The sequence below is a fragment of the Protopterus annectens genome, chromosome 2.part0, assembly GCF_019279795.1.
Source record: "Protopterus annectens isolate FY-2018-M chromosome 2.part0, PAN1.0, whole genome shotgun sequence".
In the NCBI taxonomy this organism is placed as follows: domain Eukaryota; kingdom Metazoa; phylum Chordata; order Ceratodontiformes; family Protopteridae; genus Protopterus; species Protopterus annectens.
Genome location: NC_056728.1, coordinates 852077880 through 852103480, shown reverse-complemented (window position 1 = coordinate 852103480; position 25601 = coordinate 852077880). Strand labels below are relative to the sequence as shown.

The window sequence follows — 25601 nt, the reverse complement described above, 5'->3', positions numbered from 1 at the left end:
TTCCTGAGCTTAACTCCTCAGCCACATAATGTGAACTCTGTTTGTTACCTACTTAAATTAGTCCAGGCAAATTGTATTTTGTCTCTGTACATTTTGTTTTTTGTTTTTTAAAAATTGATTTATTTAGTAAAGTCTTCAAAATGTATTGTCTTAGACTGATAGTGGAGCTTTTCTCCTCGGGCCTCTGCTGAAAATGGACATGTATCCAGCCAGACTAGCCCGGTTAACAAATGTAAAATAAAAAAATAAATAATAAAATAGTATTAACTTAGTGGAGCAATATGTTGATGTTAATGCCTATGCTATCCATAGTTCTACAGGCTTGAATTAAATCTCCTCTCTTAAGCCTGTAGCAGAGGGAATTCAAATTTAAAGCAAGCTTTTTAGTGTGTGGTAAAAATGCACTGGTCTCTCTTTTTAAGCAAACATAAAATGAATTATTTCTAAGATTCTTATGCCCAGAACAGCTTACATAAAAAAGGTGGAACCATATGCAACACATGGCTGAATAACTGAAAGAAATAGTGGTATCAATACCTGTGCTGTTCACAAAGAAATGGTATTCCCAGTGAAGCCTTATTATCTATTCAGAACCCATTTTCCCATCCCTACATGTGGGACTGAAGTGTCACATCAACAGTGAGAATCATCCAGAGTTAAAGCCAATATCTAGACTGTTAGGTGCCTAGGATTGCCACAAATATTAGTTCCACCTGGGAATGAATCCATGACCTTCTACATGTAAAGCAAATGTGATAACCACTACACTGCAGAGCCTGATGAGCTTTATTATACCTACTGCTTTTTAAATATGTATTGCACAAATGCATTGAAGTAATTGTAATAGTTTACACATCTGTCTTGGAGGTGGACCAGACTGTGAGGGAAAACCTTTTCTAAAGAGGTTATGGAATATGTTGACAACGTCATTCGACTTTCAGGAAAATGTTTCTCTACATTTTACAATTTATTTATTTATTTATTTGACATTTGTTAACCAGGTTGGTCCAGCTGGGTCAGAGCCTTTTTTCAGTGGAGACCTGGGGAGAAAAGCTCCACACTTAATACATGAAATTAAGTTGACATAGTACATAGCTAATTATACAAAAAAAGTGGGTTTAACATGAGTAGCAGTTAGACTCTACAAATTAGCAAGCACAGAAGCTACAGTGCAGAGTAAAAAGTAGAACTGATAATATTTTCATTTAAGCCAAGGCCAAGTACAGGAGGTACAGTGCAGAGTAGGGTAAATAAGTAAAGATTTATGTCCTTAGACATCTAAAAAGTAGAATAATTAAAAACTAGTATTCAAAACAAGACAATGTAAAGAAGGTACAGAGCAGAATAGGGTAAACTAACTAAATATGTTTACATCCTTAGACATCAGTGCAGTTTAAAATAGCTGCAATGGGAGAGAAGTGGTCAGGTAAGAAAGATTCTACAAGAATGTAGGTATAAGGTAGAGAAATAGGAATGTAGGAGTGCTGAGTTAAAATATAGTAAATTAGGAATAAAGTTGGGATTACACAGGTGTGGGAGAAAGGAGAGAGGCTGGTTGGCAGAGAGAAGATGGGTCAGTCAGGGGGGAGTTAACACTGGCATAGTCTATTTTTGCTTAAGTGATTGATTTTTTTACTGCCTTTCTGCATTGGTGTTTGGATCTGATGTGTCAAATGTCAAGTGGAAGTTTATTCCAGCTCTCAGCAGGGGTATAGCTGTAACGGTTTTTACCAATGTTGATCTTAAGTTTGTGTATGGAAAGGAGATGTTTAGAGCTCTGAAGGGTTCCTGCTTGGGATTAGGAGGAGATAATAGATGTGATGCTGAGGCAGAAGGTAGGCTTGTCAGAAAAGAATGAATTATCTGAAACTGAGAGAGGAGAAGGTTATGGGGAATTCTAACCAGTTTAGTTTTCTGAGTGCTAAGCAATGATGAAAGGAGTATGGCAGTTCAGCAGCAAATTTAGCTACCTTGTTGTAGGTTAACTCTAGTTTAGAAATAAGTGAGGTTTTAAGGATTTGAAAGCCATAGAGAAAGGTTGGTAATAGGTAAATGTGATAGGGCTGTCTTAGCTTTACTGGAAAGAAAGTTTTTGTACCTATAAAGGAGTCCAAGTTTATGGCGGGTTTTCTTAATGTTATTTAGTACATGCAGGTCAAATTTTAGCTGGTCATCAATAATGACCCTAAGTAGTTTGATATTTTTTCTACTGTGATGAGTGTGTTATTATGGGAAGTGATGGAGAAGGATGGTTTCAGATGGTTCATTGTTTTCAGTATGAACAGTAAGAGTTCGGTCTTCTTTGGTTTTAAGATTAGATGGTTTTGGTTGAGCCAGTTTTCAATAGATAAGGAGTTCTGTGTTGTAGTATGGAGCTCAGGGAGTATATCAGCAATGGTGATGACTGTGGAGTCATCTGCATATTTGTACTATTAATGACTGTGGAGTAGAGGTAGATAATCGATTAGTAAAAATATTAAACAGTGGTCCCAAAATTGAACCTTGGGGTACTCCCATCTTAACTGGGAGTTTGGGGGAGTTAGCAGAGAGCCATTTAACAGATTGGAAATGATTGCTGAGGTAACTAGAGAACCAGGAGATAGTAGGGGTGGATAGGTTTAGTTCAGAGAGTTTATCTAAGACGATGGGGTGGGAGATGGTGTTGAATGCTTTGTAGAGGTCAAGAAAGAGGCAAGAGACTAGTTTCCTCTGGTCTTTGGCTTGTGAGATGAGAGCAGTAGAGGTAATATGATCAGGGTGAAAGCCATGTTGGGTGGGGGTGAGTAATTAGGTCTGCCTGGAAAGCATTATGACACTAGGTTACTAAGACAAATTATCACTAAACATGATTAGGGTCTGCTCCACCAGTAGAGCAGGAAGGGAATTTATATATCTTTATATATATATATATATATATATATATATATATATATACACACACATATATATATATAGAGAGAGAGAGAGAGATACACACACACACACACACACACACACACACACACACACACACACACACACATGTATACTTAATATAGATTCTGATGATTAAAGCATGCAAGACTGTAATTAATATACAGAGCTAGATTCTTATCTTTATTTTATGAGATGGCCTTTAGACTAAGTGAGACAACATGTTGGCTCCATGGCATTGAGGGATGAAGCACTGAATATGGTTTAGATGTCCCAAAGTTGAATTGTGGCTCAAGAGAAGGAGGACCCAATAGCAGGATGAAGAGGGCTGACAAGGCAATGCCTCTTTGTCTGTTCAGAGGGGTGATGTGGTGTCTTGGAGGTGTGACAAGGTGGCATATTCAATGGTAAAAGCAGATCCATGCTAAGTGGTTATTGTGGAATGATAAAAAGGAATGGATGGTCAGTTACATTCCAAGGGACCCAAATGTAGCATTAACAAAGAGGGATCGCTTCACATGTTATAAGAATTATGGGATACGGAGAGAATTAAGACTCGCATGACTGTACAAGAAGAGTTGCTTTGCTCTTTTCTACATTTTACACTGCAATAAATATGAAGGGGAATAAAAAGAACAAAAGTAATATGGACAATACCTGGTGCATTTGAAGTATGCCTTCTCAGAGAGTTCATTTGCACATATCTGAAATCTACTTTTAGAAATAGTGAATATGCCATACAATTTCATTTGCTTTGTCAGGACAGCATCATTTATCAGATATGCTGCTCACTAGATGAGACTTTCCTGCCATTGCAGTGCATCTATGGTCTATGTTCAAATATGAATTAGTCAGTTTAATATCAGTTTACTTGTATTTCTGTTTGCATGGTTTATATGCCTTCCATCATTCATTTATTTATTCATTCATTTATTTTCTGATTGTTGTATTATCCTATTTTGGAGATGTTGGAACCTGAACCCTTATCCTAGCACTCACTGAGAACATGGCAGATAACTAATTCTGGATGAGATGCCAGTCTTCTTCTCTTTAGGATGTGGTAGAAAATCAGAGCATGTGGCAAAATCATGTAGATACAGGGAGGGCATGCAAACCCCAAATAGTAGGCACCCAGCCTGAAAGTGAGCCATAAAACTATGCTTGAGGGAGGAACACAAACCAGTGTATCATAGTGTTGCCCATACTTCTGTCTAGTTTTATGAATGCTCCTTTTAGATTGGATGAGTGCTCATAAAATATGAAAGGCATTTGAGATGATTTAGAGCATGTATTTTTTTTGTCTTGGATAAGGAAAGAGAAACGATTTGAAAATATAATATGACACTGCCAGACCAGCTATCTGGAATTTTGTAAATAATTCTATGTCATTTGTGAATATTGATATGATTTATACAGAACTGTATGTCATGTACTGAGCTTCAAGAATGTAACCACAGCATATCCTGCTGGAACATAAAAGATCAGCTTACAAAACATCAAGAAAATAAGTTGAAACTAAGTTGTTTATGATTGTGTTATAAAAGTTAGTTTCAATACAACAAGGAGACAGGAAGTCTAGAGCTAGAAGTTTTTGTATTGTCTTGAAAGACAAGTAATTACTAGGTTTCAAATGTAAAAGGTGTTTTATTGTTTTATGACTTTCAGGACCTGCAAACATCTGAGAGATATGTATTTTTAACCAAAAAAAAAAAAACACCACAAACAGAACTAAGGCATTTATAAGCCTAGCCCAAATTATTGTGGCTTACGCCACCCCTTATATGAAAAAATACTGTGCCCATTATTTTGTTGTGCCTCTGTCCAGCAGTGACACAGAGATGATTCAGGGTAAACCTCGATCTCCCATCCACAGGTCTAGATTTCTCTTGAACAGAGTCAGCGAGGTGCTCTGCCTCACATGGACCGGGATTTTATTCCACAGCATAGGGAGTCTCTGAGTGATAAATCTATCCCTCCAGCACGTCCTATTTATATCCGTGCTAAGGTTTAAGTCGCTTGCTCTAGTGGTTTTGGTGGATTTGGATTTTTGAGGTGGAGCATGTCCATTAATTCCGGGTTGGACATGGCCTTGTATGTCAGGCACATGTCACCTCTGAGCAGTATCACGACGGTATGACTGAATAGAGCTGGAGTTTCTTCAATCTGGCAGCATATGACAGATTTTGGAGTCCCTTTATCCTTTTGGTGAGGAACTTTTGGGGTCTCTCCAATTGCTGCAGATGTCGGGTGAGATACATCCCGAATGGGGCATTGTACTCGATCATTGGTCTGATAAGTGAAGAGTACAGGGGAACAATGACCTCACTAGATCTGGATGTGAATCCCTTCATGATCAGGTGGGCAATGTAGAAGGTCTTTCTAACCACTTTAGCAATGTGAGTGTCAAAGAAAGGCCACTGTCAACCTGGGTCCCCAGGTCCCTGATAACCTCTTCTGTGCTTAGTGGATTGCCACCTATATGGTAGCTTGGGGTTACCTTGTTTTTCCGAAGGGTATGACTATACATTTTTGGCGTTTAACTTCAGGCCATGGCTCTGGCACCAGCTATCTGTTTCCGTGAGTCCCTTCTGAAGGATATCCGTGTCCGATGCACTTTCCACTATGGCCCAGTTTGCAGTCGTCTGCAAACTTTGTCGTCCTCCCATGTTGGCCTGTACTTCTGAGAAGTAGATGCCAAACAATAGGGGCCAAGGACCGAGACCTGTGGGACACCACTTGTGACCGGCTTGGAGTCTGACACAGCGCCAGCAACTCTAACCCTGTGGGTTCTGCCCTTAAGCCAGTTTGCAACCCATCTTGTGACATATGGGTTTACATTTAAGTAAGTTTTTCTACAAGGTCAAGGTAGGCTGTATGGACTGCCTTTCCCTCATCAATGGCCTTGGTGACTGTTTGAAGAAGTCGACCAAGTTCAAAAGGCATGATCTTCCCTTGACAAAGCCAAACTGGGTCGGGTCCAATGTCTGCAAGTCCCTATATCTTTGTTTATGAGCTCCATTATGATCCTCTCCATAGCTTTGCAGGCTAGACTTGTTAAGCTTAGGTAATTACCAGGGTCCGGGAGTGGGACCACAGTTGCCGTCGCCACTCCTTGGGCACGTATCCTGTGGTAAGGCTGAGATTAAACAGCTGCCTTATGTGCGGGTTTAATTCCTCATTTAGCTCGTGTAGCACACAGCCGGGGACACCATCCGGTCCCATTGATGCTGTGTTTTTAGCTTTAGAGAGCAGCTTTCACCTGCGCATTTGAGATGTCTGGGAGGCTACACTCGGCTGGGATAGTTATCTCTCCTTTAGGGGAGAGGGTGAAGTTTGCACTGAACCTGTCTGCCAGTATGTTGGCAATGTCTGTGGGTTCAGTGATTTTTGTATCATTTTGGACTAATTCTGAGCATATCTGGGAGTTTCCACCCAGGTTCCTAACATAGCTGAAAAAGGCCTTATGATTGTCCTTTGAATCCATGGCAATTTTTCTCTCAAAATTGGCCTTAGTTGATTTTATGAGTGCTCGTATTTTTTTACTAATAATGATCAGGGGTGACTTCCCTTTTATGGATTTTGTTCTATCATGTAATAGCTTTCTCCTCTTATTGTAAAGTGTGTTAATGGCTGGAGTCCACCAGATTGGACGTTTGCCCTTTGTGGAAAGAGTCTTGGTTTTATTTGGGATTGCCTGATCCATGCAGTCCTGGAGGTGTTCATAGAAGGCATTTGTAAGGGCTTCCAGCTTGGGTTGTGGTTTCCTCTGGCTCAGGGGCCTTGAAGGATACCACACCAGTCTTGAGTAGTGTGAAGTTTGCTTTAGAGAAGTTCTTCACTATGGTCTTTTTTGCTTGGGGTGGGGGCGGGATGTGGATTTCCAGTGAGATTAGTTTATGATCAGATCTCACCAATGAGGGATATACTTCTGGTGTGGAGCATTTTGTCCCCATGTTTGTGACAATGAGATCTAGTATATTTTCTCCTCGGAACAGTGACTAGCTGTTCCATGGCATTAATTTATGAACTCCAGGAACCGTTGGGCTAGAAAGTTAGGGCTTGAGTAATGTTCCCAGTCTATATTAAGTCACCCAATATGATGGTGTTTGGAGATACATTTATACCCTCCAGTGTCTTCAGGAAGGCTGTGTGGGGTTCCTGAGTTTGAGAGGGTGGCCTGTAGCATGCTACAATTTGTAGAGCAGTTTTGCCTATGGTTAGTTGCACCTGGATGGTTTCACCAACCTGAAGGTGTGAGTATCCTTTATGAATATGGATACACCCTCCTTTTGTGGTGTGGTCCGGGTTTTGGGGAACGCATGATATGAGGTAAAACCTAATAGTGCCGGGGTGCTCTCAGGAGCCTTGAACCAGGTTTCAGTTACAGCACAGACATCGATGTTCTCCATACTGAGAAGGGCCTCGAGTGCATGCATTTTGAGATTTAGACTTCTGGCATTGAGCAGCATTACCCTCAGTTTCTTCCCATTTTTGTGTTCTAGGGTGGTAGGTTTAGAATTTGAGCCTTGCCTAAAAAAGGCACTATGGGGGTGGCAAGAGCCTTAGCCAATATCCGGAATCCCAGGGGTGACAGGTGCAAGCCATCCAGCGTGGCTTGTCAAGCATGTCATCCCAGGCAGACAGACACTGGATCCCCTTTGAATGACACCAGACATTAAGCCAATTGTTAAAGCTGATCATCTTGTCTCTATATTGTGGCATCATTCTTGGTGAAGGAAGGATACTGCTCAGGGTTAGGGTCATACCTGCCTGGGCTACACAATCAGAGAGCTCCTCTATGTCTCTTTTCATGTAGTCCAGGGAGGCACGTCTCAGGTCGTTCACACCAGCATGGACAATGACTGTGTCATATTTGTAGTGCTTGTGTTATGTGGCGGATTCTAGCACCCGATAGGCAGCTTACTGTGACCCTCTCCTTGTTCAGCCTGGTGAGTGGGACGTCAGTGTGTCTGACTATGGAGTCACCTATGACAAGTATGTTTGGTGTTGTATTTGGCCTTAAGGGCTGTGACTGCTTTGCACACTGCTTTTGTGGTTTATGTGTTGCTTGTGGGGTGTCTTGAGGTAGCAGTTGTTTGGGTGTCTGCTTTGGAGGCCTCTGCTGTTTAGGTAAATTTTACTCAGAGCCTCTGAGTATGTCTTTGTGTGTTTATGTGTTTGATTCAGTGGAGTGGTAGCATTATGTGAGGCTGGTTTTGTGGTGTGTGTAGTTGCCTTCTCCTCCTGTCTGGTCTTGCCAGTCCTGAGTTGAGAGAGCTCAGCCTCCAGTTTGGCTAAATAGCTGCATCTCTGCAAGTATTTGTGTTATGTGGGAGGAGAGGGTTGTCTGTGTACATGAGGCAGTTATAACATTGCCTCAAGATTCCCAGATTCACCAGCTGGACCGGAGAGGAGATTGACAACTGACCTTTGGACATGCTAGAATAATATTGGGAAATCCTTAATTGAAAACAAGGGCCAGTGGGGAGTGAGGGTGTAGTGCTTTTAATTTTTAGTGCTGACTTATATAATTGCTTTAGTGAGCAAGTGCCAGGTAACTTGAGTGCAATGTGTTACAAGTAACTAAATGCAAAAAAACGACAAACAGTAACTTTCTTTCAAGTGAAACAAGGAAATAAGTACAGTAAGCAATGCAGATATCACTAGTGATCCACAGAAGCGCTGAGAAGTTGCGTATTAGGTGGAATTAGCTTCCAGGGAAATAACAAGCAAACAAACAACAAGCATATAAACAAAGCTAGATTCAGTAGTTGCACCAAAACACCATCTGGTATCTCGGCCGTTCACCTTCAAGGATACATTTCAAAGTCAACTCACACACAAAATGCAGGATGAACCCCATTTGCATTAATTAAAAACAAATAGTCAAATCCTTAATGTGCACAGAACATCATATACATTGTTTGCTTTTCTTTAAAACACTAAACATATATAACACATATTATAAATGCATATTATAAATGCCCTATAGTTGTTTTTATATAACATTTAATAACATTTAATAATGTTTACAACATTTTAACATAATATAAAGTTTCCATCTACTTATTAAACCAAATTCACTTCTAAATTGAGTCCCCTAGAGAAAAGGGTACCAAAGTTCAAAATCATTTTACTTTCCAAACTATTTAACTTTTGAGTTAAATCATCTCCCCTTAAAGTACTGGGACTAGCCAAAACACTAAAAAAGAATGAACTGATGTCCCCACCATGTGTGTTACAAAAATGTGTTTGCCAGCTGGGCTCCTAAGATTCTTATTACGGATGTCTCCTAAATGCTCCAAAATTCTCACTTTGACTGCCCTCTTAGTTTGCCCTATATACCATTTAGTAGGATTGTAACCACACCCTACTATATACACCACCCCACAAGACTTACGAGTAAATCTTCTTTTGCAAACAAATTTGCGCCCATTCATTTCAGAAATGTTTTTAATTTTTTTTACAAACTTTGCAATTACCACAAGAATAAGACCCTGTCATTCTCTTTTCAGCACTAAGAATAGGTATATTCAAAAGTTCTTTCAAATTTAAATGCCTACCATAGGAATACTTAACCATCCTGGGGAATAAATCTCTCACTATTTCATCCAGGCACGCTATATGCCAAAGTTCCAAAACTAACTTTCTCAAAATATTAGAGAAAGGAGAAAATTTAGACACAAAATATACATCCTTACCACTGAAACTGGGTTTCAGATTCTTAAAACCACATGTTTCTTTCTTAATAGTTGTGCCATAAGTTGGAATAACCTCTCATAAACTCTTTTTCATTGCTCTATTTAAGACTCTTTCACTATAGCCTGTTTTTAAGAGCCTGTTCTTACTTTCTTGCAACAATTTCATTTTACTTTCTTCTTTTGAACTACTTCATAAAATACATTTAAACTCCCCAAAGGGTAATGATTCTAACAAATGGGGGGATGCATACTCTCAGCAAACAAAAAATTGTTCACTGCAGTGGGCTTTCTGAATGGTCTAAATTGTATCTTAAACATAAGCTCAGCATAAAATTCTATGTCTAAAAATTGAATCATAGAATTTCCCATATTCATGGTAAATTGCAAACCATGACAATTGGTATTTAACTCATCCAAAAATTTACCAAAATCAAGAGGATCCCCCTTACAAATGAAAAACAAATCATCTATGTATCTTCTATACAACACCACATTTTCTCTATAGAATCTGGTGTTTTATAAGAATTGCTATTCAAACCAGCCCATATAAATTATAGCATATGTTGGTGCATATGAGGCACCCATAGTTGTTCCCTTTTTTTGCAAGTAAATGTGATTATCATACCTAAAATAATTATGAGTTAAGCAAAATTCCAACAGTCTGATGACAAATGCTGTTCTTTGGCCTTCTCCCATTGTCAGTAGTGGCCCCCAAACCATATTTATGCTGAATATTTGTATAAAGAGAACCAACATCTACTGTGACCCAATAATAAATATTCTGCCACTGTATCAAATTCAACATTTCACATAATTGTTGGGTATTTTTTATATGTGCAGGAATTTTTTTCTAAAAGTTCATTAAGTACAAAATCCAAAAATACCCCAACATTAAACACAAATGATTGGATACCAGAGACAGTTGCTCTACCTGGGGGATTTTCCAGGCTCTTGTGCAACTTTGGAATAGCATAAAAGGTTGGGTCATTTGGCTTCAATGTCTTTAATATTTCTTCCCTTGAAATGAAACCCAACCTTTCACCCCTTTCCAAAAGTTCAAACAACTCATTGTTATATTATTCCACTGGATTTCAGTTAATACAACATTCTCTTCTTCTTCCATTAACAAATCCTGAACCATTTTATCATATTGCACTTTAGATATGATAACCCAGTTTCCCCTTTATCAGCCTGTCTAAAAACACTATGTTTTAGAGATCCTCTTAGTTTATTTAACTCATCCTATTCGTTTTTAGTAAAATTGTATTTTTAGTGGATTTAATGAATTTAAAATACTCAAATTCAGCTTTTTTACATAAAACGTACTCAAAAATGCGCACAGCACTTGACCATTTGGGTGGTACAAAACTACTGGTAAGAGGTAAATAAGGCATAATGAACTTACAGTACCCAATATTAAAGAAAGTGTCATTAACATCATCTGTAATATCTTCATCAAAATACCCCTCATAATCATACACTGAAACATAGTAAACCAACATCTTCATCAGAAATAGCTTCAAACATACTTTCACTATTAACTGAAACAACATTTTGCTTCTTATTTTTATCAAAGAATACCATTAAATGCAACTTTCTACAGAATCTCTTTACATCTATATAACTATAGAGCATTTATAGTATGCATTTATAATATGCATTATATATGTTTAGTTGTTTAAAGAAAAGCAAATAATGTATATGAAGTTCTGTGCACTTTAAATATTTATTTGTAATTAATTAATTAATGCAAATGGGATTCATCCTGTATTTATTGTGTGAGTTGACTTTGAAATGTATCCTTGAGGGTGAAAGGCCGAGGTACCAGGTAGTGTTTTCATGCTACTAAAATTTGCTTCACAAACAGCAGTTTTGTTCGTGGTGTTTTTTTTTTTTTTTTTTTTTTGGTCATTCCAGCTGTGGTTGTTGTGGTTTAGATATGTATTTTTAATATAGAGATGTTAAATTTTGTTAACTTTCTGTTTAGCCTGGGAACTGAAGTCAGGTGACAAAGAGTGATGTCATTCAAGCTAACCCAGTAGTAAAATGTGATATTAATTTAAGAACTCTCTCAGAGAGAGACTGTGCATTTGGACCTAGAACCTCCAGGACCAAGTGACAAAGAGTGATGTCATTCAAGCTTACCCAGCAGTAAAATGTGATATTAATTTAAGAACTCTCTCAGAGAGAGACTGTGCATTTTGTATTTTGTCTTGGACCTAGAACCTCTAGGACCTAGAACCTCTAGGACCAAGAACATACACTCATCAGCTACATCTGCACTTGCTCTGTAAGTAAGTTCTTAGGGCATAGTATCTCTTTTAGATATAGACAGGAAATAGTAAAGATTAGTTTAGATGTTTTCTGTATTTATTGGAGACTGTCCTGCAATGTTGTTTTTAAATATTTCCTCTGATTTTGAACTCTGAAGTAACTGTGTTTGTTTTCTGAGTATTGTCTTGTTCTTTTATTATTTATTATTAAATATATTTAAACCTATCTTTGTGGCTGATATTTGTGAGACATATTTAAACTCTTAGGGTACTTGCATATGTATCTGGTGACACTGTAGAAGCCACTCCTAAATAGCCTGGAGCTTGGTCTTAACTACCATTTGGATAACAGTAACATTATTCAGTAGGATTGGACACCCTTTGTAAGGGCCTTATAGTAGCTGATAAGTAGGGGTTGGTGGCAGTGATAATTACCTTATAGTCTGGGCAGAAGGAGGCATAGCAATTAAACTTGTGCCAGCCTTCCCCAGAGGTGTCTGTGTGTTTGTGTATAAATCAAATCTCAAAGTGTGTGTGTATCAATTACTTGGGCAGGTACCTGAAGCACTGGTTGTACAGAGAGGGTGCTGGAGGTCTTGGCTTGGCCCCTCAGCTGAGATCTTAACCTTATAGCTGTGCCAGTGGGGAGTCTTATTGGAGATCTGGAGAAAGAGGGATAAACCAACCCCAGACTGACTGTGATCTCTGTGTGCTTTTAAGGGAAATTGCACTTTACTGTGCATGTACCTGTCATCCTCCCATTGTGTATGTCCCTCACTGCTGCTAGTGGTGAGGATTGAGGCTCCTTGATTACTGGACCAGTGTGGGGGCATCACACATCATATTAAAATGTAAAAAATATATAAAAAATTACATTTTAAAGTAACATGAGTTATCTTAGTCCTTTATAGCTGTGTGTAGTACTTTTTTCAGTTCTCTGCACAATAATACATTTTTGTTATTTTATTTGTCTATTATAGGTGACTGTCTACTTCTGCTATCAAGCTATTGAAGATGGAATTTTAAAGTGTCTTCAGAAGTGTTTATTTACTAGTACTATTACCAGAAAATTAATTAATCCATTTTTTCAGGCAGAATTTTTTTCACTATGCTGTATAGAGATAATTTTTCTGAAAATGTCAAACACCTAAATATATATCACTGTGGTAGTTTTAGCAATTAAAGTTCAGAACATGCTGAAGTTGGTTTAAAATGCAAACTCTTCATGCTGCAGTCATTCTAATCCTTTTTCCATCAAATGTTAATCAGACAGAGACAAATATATAATATGAATTTTTATAAAAAACAAGAGTGGGCAGCAGTAATAACAGCACTGGGCATTCATTGCATCGGTGCTCATTTTTCCTGTATCATGACTTCAGTTTATTTCCTATCTTAACCTGATTAACACTGTAAATGTAAGATTTGTTTTTAAGATTTCTATATTCTTCTCAAATGAGAACTTGCTACATTACATTCAAACTTCCTAATATAGCTCAACCCATTTAGTTTTTTATTAGATCTGTATGCTCATTGTTACATTAAGTCAACTCGAATTTATCTGTTCTTCAGAAATCATGATGGATGAAGTAAAAAAAAATCATCAAATACAAACTTTTCTGATTTAAAGTAAATGCTATAGCCAACTTATCCCCTGTATCCATCTCTAAAATATGTGCTTCAGGTTCAAAAATAGTTCTCGTTCTGCCAACAAACTAGATTACATTCTTAAAGTGATATTCTTTTGCTAATATATTTCAAAATCTTTATTCTAGTTTCCTTCCTGCATAACTAGTACACCTAATGTTTATCTTTTTTTCAAAATTAACTAGTTTTACTGAAACTTTCTAATTTTTATACTTTATTTTAAGAAATCCTTTAAAGTAAAAGAGATTATTGATGCTGTCAACTCTAAAGACATAATGCTGTTGAACGTGTTCACTTTACATGTGAAGTCTATAGATTGTAAACAAAATTATCAAACATTGTAATGATTCCTTTTAACTATTTTTTTAAGCAAATCAAAAACTGTCTTCATTCCTGAACCTAACACTGATGTACAAACCTTGCTCATAGGTTTATAGGTTCATAGGTAGATACTAGGCTATTGGCCCTAGGGCCTATACAAGCCTAGCCAAAATGTTAACCTGGCTTTCACCACCCAAGAAAATTATTTTCCTGTGCCCCTGTCAAGCAGAACCACAGAAATGATCCCCGGGGTGAATTTCCTATTACCCATCCAATCATCAAGGTTTTTCCTTGAAGAGTGCTAATGATGAGCTGTTTGACATAGATAGGTAGTCTGTTCCAGAGTATATGAAGTCTCTGGGACAGGAATCTATCCCTCCAGCATGTTCTGTTTATTGTGGTGACAAGGTTTAGGTCCCTAGAGCATGTAGCTCGGAGGGATTGGGATTTCTTTAAGTGGAGCATGTCCAACAGCTCTGGGTTTGACATAGCTTTGTATGTTAACTATTCACTTGTGCCTTTATGAATGCTAGTTTAAAATTGTAAGCTGCACTTTTCGGTAAAAGGATTGCATATGCTATTCCCTATATAATTTCACCATATTAATCTGGTATACTAAAATGTAAGCAGTTATATCAAACTTTATCCCATTTTGTTCACGGATGGTTGTGAAAGTGCTTTGAAAAAAAAAAAAAACATGTTTGCAATGCACCGTCTTGGTGCAGTAAAGGTGCTTTCCAAGGTTGTAAAGCACCTTCTGGTACTATTATGCTATAGTGTCATACTAGAGCAGTAACAACGGAAATCACAAAGCAGTATCTGAAGCATTTTTACAGCTTTAAAAGCTGTAATACACATCATACTGTCCCATGATCAGACATGATAAGAAATAAATTCTGGCATGGTAAACTGTTGTAACAGTTTTTAAATGTGTATGTTTTTAGAATGAAATTTTGCATCTGCCTGCTGTCTGACATTTATTCTGTTACAAAACTAATCAAGGATGATACAAGAACATCCTATGTTTCTATTTCCCTTTCTTTTAAGTGTGTCTCTTTTATATTTACAAACACACACACACACACACACACACACACACACACACACACACACACAAAAAAATGCATATTTTTCCTAATACAGATTTTTCTTATTATTTAACATTTGTTTTCAATTCCCTAACAGTGATCTAATAAACATTTTAGATGATATCTTTACTGACTTTCCACCATCCAGCTATCAACTTAATATAAAAAAATATAGTATTTTCCATTGTTTTATGAGTATCTTTCCTTTACCCTCACCCCTATATAGTCTAAAATTCTCATGTAATCTGAAATATCTTGGCATTACCTATTTTCAAAATGATGTGTGTTACAACCAAATTATTTATTGAAATCCTAGTAAAATATCTTAAAAAAGTTTAAGTAGGTGGAAAAATTTCTGTATTATTCATTATAGTCTTGTATCTATTTTTATTTTGACAACTCTTCAAACAAACACTGCCTAAATGTTTTCTTAAAGTTATTGTGAGCTGCTAAAGTCTACCTGCCAACCTATATCTTTAGAGCTTATATTTATAATTTATCATAATCTATACAATTGAGAATAGGCATTGTGCAACCTAATGTATATGTCATTATCTCATTTATAGGGCAGCCAGGTTATGGAAAGCTTTATATTATTCCTAAAAAGAGTAGCTACTGGTCATCTACATGGAGCAAGATCTGACATAACATGTATGTTAGTACAATGTAATTGTAACAATTCCTGTCTTCCTTTCCATGACTTTGTTGAGCACTATGCATTTTATATTAAACAAAATATTGAACTGATCTGTACCTCTAAATCTCATTAAAAGGGCTTGTTTTATATCATAGTAACAAGGCAACTGAACCAAAAGGCAATTTCCACCTTGATAATACCTGTCCTTAGGCCTTGCCTCACTTTTCAAGAAGGATTAGGTAATTCAGACAGGGTGTGAATTTTTGAATACAGATCCAGTTGTCCAGCTCTTTTTAAAGGCAGTGTGTCATGCTGCTTAATTTGGAGACTGACTTTGGTCTAGAGAATGGGTTGATCCATTCCTAGTTTTATTTGATGGAGTAGATTTAGGTCTCTGGTCCTAGTATTAGCTGGACTGTTTGATGTATTGAGGTATAAAAACATTCTTGGAATACTGGATCTCTTATAACCCTAATGTCAGGGCACAAGTCACCCCTAAGGACTCTGGATGAAACTGAGTACAGGGAGAAGTCTTTTAAGCCCCTGATCATTTAGTTACAAGCCTCTAGGTTCTCTTTCTCTGTTGTTGTTTGATATGCTTAGTAAGGTACATTCCAAAAGGAGACTTGTTCTCAAAGATTAATCAGTGAAAACTTCTTTAGATCTTGAAGTTACACACTCATGTATGAGCTGTACAAGTTAAAATTATTTCCTAACCACTACTGCAACATGATGGTCAAATGTAAAGGAGCTATCTACTTATGTACGCACATCTCTTATAATGTTTTAACTGTGATGTGGTGTGTTATCTATGCTCTAAGCTTGAGCTAGCAGTGCTTACGAAATGCTATAATGTTGTACTTTTTGACATTGAACTTGAGCCCATTTTCAATACACCAACTATTAACAAGTATAAACTCCTGCTGGATTACACGTATGTTAGACAGGGACTTGATGATGACTCCTAGCTTACAATCATCTATGAACTTTGTTAACCAGAGATCCCCATTTGATAATTGGAGATCAGAGAAGTAGATATCGAACAACAGTGGTCCCAGAATTGATCATTACATGATTCGTCTCGTTACCTTCATGTTCTCAGAGGATTCTCCTCCTAGTCTCACAGTGTGAGTCTTATCTCTATGTCATTTGGTTATCAACCTAACCATGGGTCACTTTGCAGTTTATTCAATTTGCTTATTATATTCAATTTATTTATTATATTTTGCATATGGAATGGTATCCAATGGATCAAATGTGTTAGCGAGGTTAAAGTATGCTGTGTGGACAGCTTGTCCACTGTCAATAGAATGAGTATCCCTCTCAATGAAGTTTGCAAGATTCAGTAAACAGGATCTGTCCTTGACAAATCCAGATTGCTGGGGGTTGAGTCTAATAAAATTTTTGATATAATTGTTAATTACATATGTTATGATACATTTTACAGCTTTGCATATAAGATTTGTCAGGCTGATGGGTCCATAATGACAGGAATCTGAGATATGTCCACCCCTGTGGAATGGCATTACAACAACTGTGTGCCACTCCTATAGGACAAAGCTAGTTGATCGGCTCAAGTTGAGGAGTGAGTCCAACAATGATTGCTTAATACTACAAATTATCAACATGTTGCCAGGTTCCATGGATGGGGTATTCTTCATTTTGGAGACTACCTGCAATGTAAGCTCTCTTATGATGATTGGTAGTATGATTCCATCAAGGATAGGTGGGATTGGAATAGGTGTCTCAGGGGTGAAGTTGGCACCAAGTGTACTAGCCAGTATGTTAGTGATACTCACTGGATCTGAATAGTTGCTACCACTTTGAATAAGCTCATTGCACTGTTGTGTTATTTCTTTTTTTTTCTGGCATAAAAAAGTAAGGATTTGTGGTTGTCTTTGGCTTCCATGGCTATACTGCATGAAATGATTTAAGCCCCCTTTTAGTATGTACTCTAGCTGTTTCATCTTCTCCTTATTTTGGGGATCATTTGTTCTGTTGTAGAGTTCTGTAAGTTTCTTCCTTTTATTATAAAGTTTATTAATGCATAAGGACCAACATGCACATTTGCTTTTAAACCTCCCTATTGTCTTGAATTTTGTGGGAACTGCAAATCTGATACATCTGTCCATGTGCAGGTAAAACTTTTCTGCATAACTCTTAGTATTATTAACATTATGGTTAATACTGTTATACTCATATTTATAGAATTTGTCATAGAATTTTCACTGGTATGTACATTTAATGTCCTTGAATTCTGTGATGCTTGCTTTCCTCTCTTTGCAGGTTTCTAGAGAGATGGTTACTACTTTGTGGTCTGATTGGCCAATGAGTGGAATATCTTGAGGATGGTATATACAGAAGCAAATTTGTTATAACCAGGTCAATTATGTTTTGTTCTCTAGTCAGTGCATTTGCAATTTGGTCCAGACAGATATACCAACATAATGGAGTAAATGATTATTAAAGATGAGTTTACCTCTCAACCTCTTAGGACAAGAAATCTGGACAAAGCCATAAATAATTGGGGGATAAAGGACAAAAAAAAAGGAAACTTTTTAAATATTGCTCTTAGAACTTAGAAAATTGATAGAGTAATAAGTTTTGCATTAGCAAGAATTTTCTGCAGAGTATGAAGTCTGAAACTCAAATGTCTATCATTATTTTCTGACTTTGCCCTCAATGATTTACCTATGGTTTGCCAGACAATAACAATTTTATGAGAAAGAAACCAAAATTATGAGGCAAAAATCTGTACATTCTGTGAAAATCTGTACAGTTAAGAGGTATGTAAAATCTTTCCTGTCTTACACACATGAACTTTTATGTAAGTGTCCTTGCTTTTACAATAGATTTTTATAAAAACTCAAAATTCCTGAGAAGATATCCTTCTATCACTAATACTGTTTGGTATATTCTAAAACTGTAGTTGCACCTTTAGTCTTTTGATATAAATTGTATATTTGGAAATGTTATTAACCTCTAAATCCATTTCTTCAACTGATTCTTTACATTTGAGCATTAAACTTAGTAAAGCACTCCTAGACTCTTCATATGGAAAACAAAGAGTCTTCTATAAGATAAAACATCACATGGAATCAGTTACTGGTAAATGTGCATGTGTTTATAACTTTAAAAAAAGTTGTACTCCACTCAACTTATTAAGTTTTAATGTTTATTTGACCACTCATCTAAAAAGGTTTCATATTTTCCCACTTTCTGCCAACTTGTGTTGCTTGTAGACATTTGAATGCTTCTATGTATACCAATTTTATGTCTTTGCCCTTTTGCTCAAAAATAGTGTGTATTTACTATTTTAAGAGATGTTAAGTATTAATAAAGAGATAACTTGGGAACAAGCTGTTTTGGGCTATGGGGATTCTAGTGTTGATAGCGAAATCTGCATATTGTTAGCCATAGCAACTGCTCTACTGCTGAGTGGAGTGTTTTGCAAAACATCACTTATTTAAGTTTGTAGATGCTATTTCAAAGTATTTAAGTGCTTACATGTTGTCAATTCAGTTAAAACAGTTTAAACACTGGGAAATGTGTTTTTATTTCATCAACTAATTATTATTTAAATGTCAGTGTTTTTTATATATAGGTATGTCAATATGCTTGCTTTATAGAACAAAGTTGAATACAACATTTGGTTAATCCCAATCATTTTTTCACATTAATCATATGTCTTAGATGCTGCACATTTGACGTTGTTGTCTTTGCTAATTCTGGAGCTCAAGTTAGGCATTCAGCTTTTGCATTACTGTTACCTAAGACAGCATGAATTGTTAGCTATGAATTTTTTCATAATGACTGCCATGTGCTATCCTTATATAGTTTGAAAATCAATAAAAAGGTACTTGACAAAAAAATATGCAGTCTGTTCTTTACTTTAGAATTTTATTTAGTCTGGCAGAGAATGGGACGTTAAAATTAAGGCCTATTTTAAAGGTAAAGTATATTAAGTGGAAATAAGCTCTCAGATTATACCATTTCTGTTGCATTGTTTTTGGGCAATAGTAAATTATAAGTAAACATGCTTTGTAAGGCCTGATCATCCATGGTATACATAAAATGAAAAATAACAGAAAGTAGATCAGAGTAAAATAAAATGTGCGTATGTGTATGTGTGTATATATGTATATGAATATAAATATGTGTGTGCAAAAAAAAAAATATATATATATATATATATATATATAGAGAGAGAGAGAGAGAGAGAGAGATTATGAAAATAGCTCCTAGTGCTTCAGTGGCAATGGTCTTTTCACATAGAATTGATAAATTAAAATGAACAAATAAGAAACAGACAACCAAATCAAGGGGCTAATTTAAAATTAATAATCTAAAGAAGCAAACACTAGGGTGGCCATGGTGGTGAGGGTGGCCACAGTGGTGCAGCGGTTAGTGTTGCCACCTCACAGCAAGAGGTTCTCCAGTTCAATTCTCGGCTGGGGTGCCTTCTGTGTGGAGTCTGCATATCCTCCCTGTGGTCACGTGGGTTTCCTCCGGGTGCTCTGGTTTCCTCCCACATTCAAAAGACATGCAGTAGGTAGACTGGACACTCTAAATTGGCCCTAGGTGTGCATGTGTGTGCCTTCTGTGGAAGGTTGGGTGCCGGGCTGGCAACTCTACACTGTAAAACTCCACTGCCAATCATGAGCGGACAGGTGATCCGCTGTGGAGACCCCTAACCGGGAAAAGCCGAAAGAAGAAGAAGAATCTAAAGAAGCAAACACTACTAAACAAAAATGGTGTAAAACATCAATATAGAATAAACATCTAGGACAGATGTCCTGTTTGTTATACATTGTGTGTTTCAATGCTGTAACCCAAGGATAAATTTGAAAATGGCTCTTTGGATCAGAGTTCTACTCATGTCAACAAATATAATTAAATTAAAATATAAAGTAAGCTTCTAGAACTTAAAAATATGACATTTTAAAATAAAAACAGTTTCTTTCTTTTTGTAATATTTGTCTCAGGTTCATACCTTTACTTAACTCGCTTTTAACCTCATATAATATAGTAACTCTGTTATTGAAGCGCTCATTACTATTTTGAACTATAAAAAATATGTTGAATGGAGAGTAGGTGTGTTTCTGTTAATAATGTCTACAGGAGCTGCTAAACTCTAGTTTTAAATTTCCTTTCTATCTCACCTATATAGGAGAAGTGGTGCTGCGGTAGCATTGTCGCCTCACAGTAAGACGCTGTCCGGTTCAATTCTCAGCTAGAGCGTCTTCTGCGTGGAGACATGCGTGGATGGGCATACCTTCATTGAAGGTTGTGCATCAGGGCTGGTAACTCGGCACATAAAAATCAACTACCAATCATTAGAGGACCAGAGTTTTGCTGTGGAGACCCCTAACCGGGAAAAGCCGAAAGACACAAACAAACTAGAATATCTCCTTTTCTATGACAATATGCTGCTCACAAGGGACAGTATTTTGTGGAAGACAATATTCAAAGAAAGAGTATCAAAAGGCCTGTTTACATAACTACTCACCAAATTATCTGCATTTTTTTGCCACATTCAAAACAATATTTAGGGCAAACAGACAAAAACATCATTATAATGATTATCTTCTATAATAAGATTTCAAGCCCCTTTTCACTACTTGCTTAATCTCACTAGAAATGAGGACTTCAGGCTTTAAATTTTCTGTTATATTATTTCTGTGAAAATGGGAAATTACAAGTAAACATATTTTATAACGTTGGTCTAGCAATGATATATGCAAAAATTCTTTTGTATTAGCAGTAGTCAGATGGAATGCACACTCCTTTTCATCTGCATGCTCCAAAGACTTGGATATTACTTATTAACAATTGGAAGGCTGTACTTCTCACCATTAGACTTTCTCAACACATGTTGTTGAGGAAGACTTTCCTTACAAGGCTTCCAAGACCACCAATGAGAACTGATGCCAATTGGTCAGCTGACACATATTAATCAATTGATTTCTTTAGCATGTCATCCACCATAGGTGAAGCAAGGCTTGTTGATTTTTATCCACATTTCTGATATTTATTCATCAAGAGGTAGACTACTCACTGTCAGAAACTTAACAGGTCAAATAGTAAGAATCCCATTATCTGTTCACTCCATCAAGACCAGCAGGTCAGCAGGTGCCATGAGGCTCAGACTCTAGTTAATCCTAGGAAACTCAGCAATGGCTCCTCATCAGAACTGGAACCAGATTTGTTTTTGCATAAACTGAAAAACTCAACAACTTTATTTAGTGGTGATGCATTTGACCAGAAAATGCTTAGTGAAAGGGCTAATTGTTCTATTCTAGAAATCTTTTTAATCAAATTTTGAATTAGTCAACAGGAGGTAGAAAAAGTTTCTCAGCTTCAGTGAAATGAGAAAATGTCATCTGGATTTCATAGAATTCCCAAAATATAGAGATGTTCATCACATTGATCACTGCTGCAGTAGCCTTAACTATATGGGTTATATCCTACCAAATTTCCAAAGCTTCAGAGCACCTTCCACATATCCAAACTGTCACACAGCTTTGAGTTCCAAGCTCTTCAGAACTTTCTTACTGCTGAAGACAGTGCTCTTCTGGGGGATTTTGAGGATAGATGGCCAGCTTGGACTGTTCCATTCCCATTGCCAAAACTTTACTCATTTGAAAAATATTATTTAAATGTAAATTCCTGGTTAGGAAAGTTGTATTTCTTTCAGGAATTTCTGTTTTAGTGGACTGTCTTGAGGTTTAAATGTACTTTTAAATAGGAGCTCACTTTTTCCTGTTGGTTTAAAAATTGTTAGAAACAGCTTAAAATATTTTTCTCTAGAAAAAGTGTGTTTATTTTACTTTCTGGGGTTGGCAAAGTGTATTAAAGTGCTTTTTATTGTGTTTTTTTATTGTAAAAAAGTGACTTTTTGCAACTTTCTATTTTTTACTGGCTTTTGCTGATCATTTTTCCCCTGGGAATGTAGCACAATTTTTGGTTTGACCATGGGACAAAGTACCAGTCCAACAGTCTGTCCTTCTTCCAGACACAAAAAGAAAAAGTCAAGTGAACAGCTTTTGCCACCAATACAGGCTAGCAATTTTCCTCAGCCGATGGTTGGTGACTTGGCTTTGCCAAAAAGTTGGTTCCTCAGACCATTCATCTTTTATCCTGGATCCATCTGGTGTAGCACCTAGAGCCACTATGGACCAGAGGATAGCCATGTCCTCTGTGGGTGTTGTGCTTCCTTCAGTGGTCAAGGGAGAGTCACTCTTGTTCATCTGTGGGATGGGAGCAGGAAAGTCTTTCTTGTGTAGTCAGAATGTTGTGCCCATCCTGGGAGAAACTGCCTCTGCCATTAACAAACCCTTTGGGCCGCACTTTTCATGTAAAGAGAAGAAAACTAAACAGGTATATGTTCCTGCTAAAATTTCCCTAGAGAGGAGTAGTTTATTTGGTCTGGCTCAGGGTCTAATTCAGGCTTTTGATCCTTCTTATAAGGTGTTTTCTGGTAAAAGAAGAAAGGATAACTCTTTTCATGAAGAAATTCAAGATTCTGAATCTGGAAAGGAAGATGAAGTGACAGATGCTTGGTTTCCTCCTCAGATTTCTCATTCAGACACATAGGAGAGCATGGTACCTGATTTGTCCTGTAAGGGTTTATCTTTCTCTGAAACTTTTCTGGAATGTGCCAGTGTTTTTAGTGGGAAAACATTGAGGTTTCTCCGTCCCTCAGAAAATACTGTGAGCTGTTACAAATGGAATTTCCAGAACCTTCCCCATCCTTCCTGTGCTGCCGTATTGTAGGATGTATATGTTACTGCCTATAATTTTCTGATAGCTGGGCTCCTGCCACTACAAAGGCAGCTTGATTGTAATAAGTTGTTCAGTCTTTTTCAAGTTTGTATACATTCACCCAAATCTCAAGCTACAAGAATTCTACATTCCATCAGAGCAAAGCTGTGTGGCAGACAAGCTGAGCAGGACAAGGGCAGACCCTCAAAAATGGACAATAGATTAGGGGTCTTCCAATATTTGAACAATCTGTGGGGAGTTTCTCAAGTAGACCCTTTACCTCTTCTGTGAACAATCAGCTGGCAAAATTCTGCTCCAGGACTCCATACAAAAAGACCTGTAAGACAGATGCCTTTTCCTTTCCTTAGGTAGGAATCATCCTGCATGTTTTTCTACCCTTTCCACTGATACCCAAGGTACTTCTGAAGATTCAGAAATAATTCCACAAGATAATTGTGGTGATACCATTCTAGCCCAGCCAACAATGGTTCTCCCATCTTTTGAAAATAGCCAAGGGCACTTACCATAAGCCTTCTCACAGAATGGATATATTCACAGAAGAATATGGTTTTTGATACACCACAACCACAATCACATTCAACTGACTACTTGGATAATAGGTTCTTAATTCCCTTTGGGCACCTCTTTACTGAAGATGAGCAGTAGGTATTAATGAAGGTAATAAAGCCTACTACAGATTATCACATATTAGCAAATGAGAAAGTTTTTCTAGTTTTCTACTATCATATAACTTCTCTTATTTCTCTATCAAGGTTCATTTTTCAGCCATTTCAGCATGTCTGTCCATGGATTCCCCTCAAGACTCACTGTATCAGGGCCTTAGCTTCATCTATGGCTTTGGAAAGGGTTGGATTTGAAAAGTTCAAGAAGCAGCAACTTTGTCCTCTGTAAATACTTTTACAAAGCACTACCAGCTTGATTCCCTTTCTAGGTCTAGATCAGACTTTGCTAGGATCATTCTCCAGGGACTCCTTCACCTTTAGCCTTCTACCTCCAAATGTTGTAAGCTAGGGTAATGTACTACAGCAGTGATCAATATGATGAACATAGTACAATTGTGTAAGTAAACTTACCATAACAATAGATGCTTGAGTAATTGCTACTGCAGTAGCTGCTCTCTTCCTCCATCCCCTTTAGTTTTTTTGAGTTTGTTGTTTTGCCAGGTGTGTGTGTGTGTGTGTGTGTGTGTGTGTGTGTGTGTGTGTGTGTGTGTGTGTGTGTGTGTGTGTGTGTAGTTTTACTCCTAGGTATGTCCAATCAGGTCTTGGCCATCCTCTCTCATATGGTAGGAGATCCCTGAAGGGCTTGGCACTCAAAGCTGGCATTTTAGGCAGCTCAGCTTTAGCTGCCTAATGGTTCATATGCTTGGAAAGTGCCCTGAACCTTTGGAAGCTGTCCAGCTGTTATATCCTTGGATGATGTAAACCATACAGCTAAGGTTATGGCAGCAGTGATCATGTGAACATCTGCTGTTAGGGAAAGTTGACTTAAACAACTGCACTTTCCTTCTCCACCTCTCCCTTCTGCTTCTATATATCTATCTCTATATATGTATGTTTATATATTTATCCCTCTGTCTTTGCTCTGTCCACCATCTTCCCATCACCTAGATCTTTTGCTATTCTTTTCAGTGATTCTTTCCAATACTTTTTGGAATTAACAAAGTGTTTTCTTCCTCGCCCTGTTGTGCCTGTTGATAATGAAAGGGGAGCAGGGCATTGCTCAAGGCATTTTCTTGTGATTTTCCCTGAGTTCCATGGAAATCTTCACTGGTCGCTCAGCAGGTTGTTATAAATTACATGCTTCTGTGACTGGGAATTCCCCTTCTCCACTTCACACCACTGCTGTAGTTCTTCAACTTTTTGTACTGCAGTTCCTCAAGTGGAAATAGTTCCCTCTTATTAATTTCTTAGAACTTTTCTTTAAAAGAATTCCCTGTTAAGGGAAACTGGTGAATTTTATTCTTGTAGTGGATGACTGATTACCCAGGTATTTTCTTCTCTTCACCTTCAGCTAATTCAGATGTCCCTGTCCATAGAATTGTAGGTGTTTCCTTGTGTATTATTCTCTCTTTTGATTTTTTTTATCCAGATTGATTATAATTGAATATCCCTTCATAAAGCTAACCATCCATGTTGCTATAAATTTCAACTCTGTTTTTTTCACCCTTGACATACTATGGCAGCTCAACCTACCACAACACAGCATTCATCTTCTTATGAAGCACATCTGGTCT

The 25601-nt window shown here is 37.3% G+C and overlaps 1 long non-coding RNA gene across 1 annotated transcript in view; it reads left to right on the top strand.

Annotated features, from left to right (window-relative positions):
• Positions 1-14033, top strand: part of LOC122793258 — a 450552-nt gene extending 436519 nt beyond the window's left edge. The window contains exon 4 of the long non-coding RNA XR_006363456.1: positions 12868-14033. This is a non-coding gene — a long non-coding RNA (uncharacterized LOC122793258). The remainder of the gene's footprint in view (positions 1-12867) is intronic.
• Positions 14034-25601: the final 11568 nt, after the last annotated feature.